This window comes from Arachis hypogaea, chromosome 5, assembly GCF_003086295.3.
Source record: "Arachis hypogaea cultivar Tifrunner chromosome 5, arahy.Tifrunner.gnm2.J5K5, whole genome shotgun sequence".
In the NCBI taxonomy this organism is placed as follows: domain Eukaryota; kingdom Viridiplantae; phylum Streptophyta; class Magnoliopsida; order Fabales; family Fabaceae; genus Arachis; species Arachis hypogaea.
Window position 1 is genome coordinate 81,607,671 of NC_092040.1, and position 7,396 is coordinate 81,615,066.

Genomic DNA, 7,396 nt, shown 5'->3' on the forward strand with positions numbered 1-7,396 from the left:
TGTTGCTTGTCCTCAAGCAACTAGATAAATAAAATAGGTTTTAACAGAAATAAAGAAGCAATAATATCTCAGAGTTTTAAGTGAAGCTCAGATTCTTATTAGATGAGCGGGGCTTGTAGCTTTTTGCCTCTGAATAGTTTTGGCATCTCACTTTATCCTTTGAAATTCAGAATGGTTGGTATCCATAGGAACTCAGAATTCAGATAGTGTTATTGACTCTCCTAGTTTAGTATGTTGATTCTTGAACACAGCTACGTTTATGAGTCTTGGCCGTGGCCCTAAGCACTTTGTTTTCCAGTATTACCACCGGATACACAAATGCCACAGACACATAACTGGGTGAACCTTTTCAGATTGTGACTCAGCTTTGCTAGAGTCCCCAGTTAGAGGTGTCCAGAGCTCTTAAGCACACTCTTTTTGCCTTGGATCACGACTTTAACCACTCAGTCTCAAGCTTTTCACTTGGACCTTCATGACACAAGCACATGGTTAGGGACAGCTTGATTTAGCCGCTTAGGCCTGGATTTTATTTCCTTGGGCCCTCCTATCCATTGATGCTCAAAGCCTTGGATCCTTTTTACCCTTGCCTTTTGGTTTTAAGGGCTATTGGCTTTTTTTCTGCTTGCTTTTTCTTTTTCTTTCTATTTTTTTTTCGCCACTTTTTTTTTTTCACAAGCTTTTGCTTTTTTCACTGCTTTTTCTTGCTTCAAGAATCAATTTCATGATTTTTCAGATCATCAATAACATTTCTCTTTGTTCATCATTCTTTCAAGAGCCAACAATTTTAACATTCATAAACAACAAGATAAAAAATATGCACTGTTCAAGCATTCATTCAGAAGACAAAAAGTATTGCCACCACATATAAATAATTAGAATTTTCCTTATTAAGAACTCGAAAAAAAATTAAATTGCCTCTTTATTCTACAAATCTACTATTTTATTCATGTTTGATGATGATGGGAAAAATAAATTATAACTTAGTTGGAAATAAAATCAGAATAGACATCCTAATTACTACTAAATATCTTCTAAGGTCAATTTCTAAAATAATACTATCACAGAGTTAAAGCTGGAATTAGAACTTAACAACCTGTATTTTGGGAAGTGGATGTTCCTCTAGTCTGTGGGGTGCCTTCAAGAATTAATTTCTGACGCTTCAGCTCCCTTAAGTTCACATCCTTGCTCTTCCTGTTCTCTTAGGTGCCATGGTCTTAATGAGTTTTAGCTCAGTGATCATGGCAAATCACACCAAACTTAGGGTTTGCTTGTCCTCAAGCAAAAGAAAGGAAAGGAGAGAAGTGGAAGGAAAGGCATTGTCAAATAAAGATAAGATGAGTTGAAAAAGATTTGAAAAAGATTTTAAAAAGATAATTGAGTTTTTAAAACAAACTTAAAAGAGTTTGATTGGATTGAAAATTAATTTGTTTTTATGGATTAAGATACATGTGATAATTTTTGAAAAAGGGATTTTAGAAATTAGGATTTTTAGAACACTAATTTGATTTGAGGGATAATAATTTGAAACATGTTTATGCAAGAAAACATGAATTGAAACATAAAAAATTAGAAAATTTGTAAAGAGAGACGAATTTTACCTCCTCCCCACCATCCTGGCGTTAAACGCCCAAACGATGCATGTTTTGGGCGTTTAACGCCCAAATGCTGCTTCTCCTGGGCGTTCAACGCCCATGTGATGCTTCTTTCTGGCGTTGAACGCCAGGAAGTCCTTCTTTACTGGGCGTTTTTCTAAACGCCCAGAATGCTAGCAGATTGGCGTTAAACGCCCAGAAGGTTACCCTTACTGGCGTTAAACGCCCAGTGGGTGCTTCTTTTGGGCGTTCAACGCCCAAAATGTTTCTCACTGGCTTTTTCACGCCAGTGAGCTTCCAAATTTTCCTGTAACTCTGTGACTTCACCCAATTGCTATTTCACCTTTTGAAGATACTGTAGCATCTACCTGTAAAACGAATAAAATTAAATTTTGTGATTGGCTGGGTTGCCTCCCAGCAAGCGCTTCTTTAATGTCATTAGCTGGACTATTACTGAGCTTTTAATCAAGTCTCAGTTTTGAGCATTCTTGCTCAAAATTGCCTTCAAGATAATGTTTAACTTTCTGTCCATTAACAATGAACCTTTTGTTAGATTCATTATCCTGAAGCTCTACGTATCCATATGGTGATACACTTGTAATTACATATGGACCTCTCCACCGGGATTTTAATTTCCCAGGGAATAATTTGAGCCTAGAATTGAATAACAGAACTTTCTGCCCTGGCTCAAAGACTCTGGATGACAATTTCTTATCATGCCATCTTTTTGCTTTCTCTTTGTAAATTTTTGCATTCTCGAAAGCATTGAGTCTAAATTCCTCTAGCTCATTTAGTTGGAGCAATCGTTTTTCTCCAGCTAATTTGGCATCAAGGTTTAGGAATCTGGTTGCCCAGTAGGCCTTGTGTTCCAGTTCCACTGGCAAGTGACATGCCTTTCCATACACAAGCTGGTATGGAGAGGTCCCTATGGGGGTCTTGAATGCTGTTCTGTATGCCCACAGAGCATCATCCAAGCTTCTTGCCCAATCCTTTCTACGGTTAATTACAGTCCGTTCCAGGATTCTTTTAAGTTCTCTATTTGAGACTTCAGCTTGCCCATTAGTTTGTGGGTGATATGGAGTAGCCACCCTGTGGTTGACTCCATAACGTACCAGAGCAGAATAAAGCTGTTTATTACAGAAATGAGTGCCCCCATCACTGATTAACACTCTAGGGACACCAAATCTGCTGAAGATATGTTTCTGGAGGAACTTTAACACTGTTTTAGTGTCATTAGTGGGTGTTGCAATAGCCTCCACCCATTTGGATACATAATCCACTGCCACCAGAATATAGGTGTTTGAGTATGATGGTGGGAAAGGTCCCATGAAGTCAATGCCCCATACATCAAACAACTCAATCTCCAAGATTCCTTGTTGAGGCATGGCATAACTGTGAGGCAGGTTGCCTGATCTTTGGCAACTATCACAGTTAAGCACAAATGCTCGGGAATCTTTATAGAGAGTAGGCCAGTAGAAGCCACTTTGGAGGACTCTTGTGGCTGTTCGTTCACTTCCAAAATGTCCTCCATACTGTGATCCATGGCAGTGCCAAAGGATCTTCTGTGCTTCTTCTTTAAGCACACATCTACGGATTACTCCGTCTGCACATCTCTTAAAGAGATATGGTTCATCCCAAAGATAGTACTTTGCATCTGTGATTAATTTCTTTGATTGCATCTTACTGTACTCTTTGGGTATGAATCTTACTGCTTTGTAGTTTGCAATGTCTGCAAACCATGGCACTTCCTGGACGGCTAGTAATTGCTCATCCGGAAAGGTTTCAGAAATTTCAGTGAGAGGGGGGGACGCCCCTTCCACTGGTTCTATTCGGGACAGGTGATCTGCTACTTGATTTTCTGTCCCTTTTCTGTCTCTTATTTCTATATCAAACTCTTGCAGAAGCAACACCCATCTGATGAGTCTGGGTTTTGAATCCTGCTTTGTGAGTAGATATTTAAGAGCAGCATGATCAGTGTACACAATCACTTTTGATCCTACTAAGTAGGATCTAAATTTGTCAATGGCGTAAACCACTGCAAGTAGCTCTTTTTCTGTGGTTGTGTAATTCTTCTGTGCATCATTTAGCACACGGCTGGCATAGTAAATGACATGCAGAAGCTTGTCATGCCTTTGTCCCAATACTGCACCAATGGCATGGTCACTGGCATCACACATCAGTTCAAATGGTAATGTCCAGTCTGGTGCAGAGATGATTGGTGCTGTAACCAATTTAGCCTTTAGAGTTTCAAACGCCTGCAGACACTCTTCATTAAAGATGAATGGCGTGTCTGCAGCTAGCAGGTTACTCAGAGGTTTGGCGATTTTTGAAAAATCCTTTATAAACCTCCTATAGAACCCTGCATGTCCCAGAAAGCTTCTGATTGCCTTAACATTAGCAGGTGGTGGTAATTTTTCAATTACTTCTACCTTAGCTTGGTCCACCTCTATCCCCTTGTTCGAAATTTTGTGCCCAAGGACAATTCCTTCAGTCACCATAAAGTGACATTTTTCCCAGTTTAAAACCAGGTTAGTCTCTTGGCATCTTTTCAGAACAAGTGCTAAATGGTTAAGGCAGGAGCTGAATGAGTCTCCAAATACTGAAAAGTCATCCATGAAGACTTCCAGAAATTTTTCCACCATATCAGAGAAAATTGAGAGCATGCACCTCTGAAAGGTTGCAGGTGCATTGCACAGGCCAAATGGCATCCTTCTGTATGCAAATACTCCAGATGGACATGTGAAGGCCGTTTTCTCCTGATCCTGGGGATCTACTGCAATTTGATTGTAACCTGAATATCCATCCAGGAAGCAGTAGTATTCATGACCTGCTAGTCTTTCTAGCATCTGGTCTATGAATGGTAAAGGAAAATGATCCTTTCTGGTGGCTGTGTTGAGTCTTCTGTAATCAATGCACATGCGCCACCCTGTAACTGTTCTTGTAGGAACCAGTTCATTTTTTTCATTATGAACCATTGTCATGCCACCCTTCTTAGGGACAACTTGGACAGGGCTCACCCAGGGGCTGTCAGAAATAGGATAAATGATCCCAGCCTCTAGTAATTTAGTGACCTCTTTTTGCACCACTTCTTTCATAGCTAGGTTCAGCCGCCTTTGTGGTTGAACCACTGGCTTGGCATCATCTTCCAACAAGATTTTGTGCATGCATCTGGCTGGGCTAATGCCCTTAAGATCACTAATGGACCACCCAAGAGCTGTCTTGTGTGTCCTTAGCACTTGAATTAGTGCTTCCTCTTCCTGTGGCTCTAAGGTAGAGCTTATAATTACAGGAAAGGTTTCACCTTCTCCCAGAAATGCATATTTCAGGGATGGTGGTAATGGTTTGAGCTCGGGTTTTGGAGGTTTCTCCTCTTCTTGAGGGATTTTCAGAGGTTCTATTATCTTCTCTGATTCCTCCAAATCAGGCTGAACATCTTTAAAGATGTCCTCCAGCTCTGATTCGAGACTCTCAGCCATATTGACCTCTCTTACCAGAGAATCAATAAGATCAACACTCATGCAGTCATTTGGGGTGTCTGGATGTTGCATGGCTTTAACAACATTTAACTTGAACTCCTCCTCATTGACTCTCAAGGTCACTTCCCCTTTTTGGACATCAATGAGGGTTCGGCCAGTTGCTAGGAAAGGTCTTCCTAGAATGAGAGTTGCACTCTTGTGCTCCTCCATTTCCAGCACCACAAAGTCAGTAGGAAAGGCAAATGGCCCAACCTTGACAATCATTTCTTCAATCACGCCTGATGGGTATTTAATGGAGCCATCAGCAAGTTGAAGACATATCCTGGTTGGTTTGATTTCTTCAGTCAAACCAAGCTTTCTGATAGTAGATGCAGGTATTAGGTTGATACTTGCCCCAAGATCGCATAAAGCTTGCTTGGTACAAATACCTTCTAATGTGCATGGTATCATAAAGCTCCCAGGATCTTTAAGCTTCTCAGGTAAGCTTTTCAGAATGACTGCACTGCATTCTTCAGTGAGGTAAACTTTTTCAGTTTCCCTCCAATCCTTCTTATGACTTAAGATCTCTTTCATGAACTTAGCATAAGAGGGTATTTGCTCAAGTGCTTCTGCAAACGGAATCTTTATTTCAAGAGTCCTGAGATAGTCTGCAAAGCGGGCAAATTGCTTATCCTGTTCCGCTTGGCGGAGTTTTTGAGGATAAGGCATTTTGGCTTTGTATTCCTCAACCTTAGTTGCTGCAGTTTTATTACCTACAGAAGTGGGTTGGGAAGCCTTTTTAGAAAGGTCAGCACTTGTATGTGACTGATTCCCTACTGGCATTTGAATGCTAGTGGTGGGAGCTGGAGTGGCGTCAAACGCTACTTCCTTGTTTGTTACTGGCGTTTGAACGCCAGAACCATGCTCCTTTTGGGCATTCAACGCCAGATCCATGCTTGTTTCTGGCGTTGAACGCCAGGAATAAGCATGGTTTGGGCGTTCAGCGCCAGTTTTATCCCTTTCTGGGCTCTGCTTGTCCTTAGAGGGATTTTTAGTAGCCATTTGTTCATTTCCTGTCTTCTTGCTACCTTGAAGTGAGGTATTTAATGTTTTCCCACTTCTTAATTGAACTGCTTGGCATTCTTCTGTTATATGCTTTGACAGTTGCTTTTCTGTCTGCTTTAATTGTACTTCCATGTTCCTGTTAGCCATTCTTGTTTCCTGTAATATTTCCTTGAATTCGGCTAGCTGCTGAGTTAGAAAATCTAATTGCTGATTGAATTCATTAGCCTGATCCATCGGATTGAGTTCTGCAGTTACTGTTTTAGCTTCTTCTTTCATGGAAGATTCACTGTTTAGATACAGATGCTGATTTCTGGCAACTGTATCAATAAGCTCTTGAGCTTCTTCAATTGTTTTTCTCATGTGTATAGATCCACCAGCTGAGTGGTCTAGAGAAATCTGACCTTTTTCTGTAAGCCCATAGTAAAAGATGTCTAATTGCACCCATTCTGAAAACATTTCAGAAGGGCATTTTCTTAGCATCTCTCTGTATCTCTCCCATGCATCATAAAGGGATTCATTATCTCCTTGTTTGAAGCCTTGGATGCTTAGTCTTAGCTGTGTCATCCGTTTGGGAGGGAAATAATGATTCAGGAATTTTTCTGACAGCTGTTTCCATGTTTTTATGCTGTTCTTAGGCTGGTTATTTAACCACCTCTTAGCTTGATCTTTTACAGCAAATGGAAACAATAATAATCTGTAGACATCCTGATCCACTTCTTTATCATGTACTGTATCAGCAATTTGCAGAAATTGTGCTAGAAATTCTGTAGGTTCTTCATGTGGAAGACCAGAATACTGGCAGCTTTGCTGCACCATGATAATGAGCTGAGGATTCAGCTCAAAGCTACTAACTCCAATGGAGGGTATACAGATGCTACTCCCATATGAAGCAGTAGTGGGGTTTGCATATGACCCCAGAGTCCTCTTGGACTGTTCACTCATACTTACTTCCATAATGGAATACAAGTTGAGAATTTATAGTTTGGAATGTAGCAATAAAAATGGAATAAATACCAAAAGAAGTTAAAAATATTTTTTTTTAAAATAAAATAAAAACGAAATAAATAAAAGAAAGTGGAAATATTTTGAAATTGAAAATTGAATTTTTATAAAAGATTTTCGAAAAAAAAATTGTTCAAAATTAGTTAGAAAAATAAAAATTTTTGAATTTTGAATTTTATGATGAAAGAGAAAAACACACAAAAGACACAAGACTTAAAATTTTTAGATCTAATGCTCCTTAATTTTCGAAAATTTTTGGAGGGAAAACACCAAGGAACACCA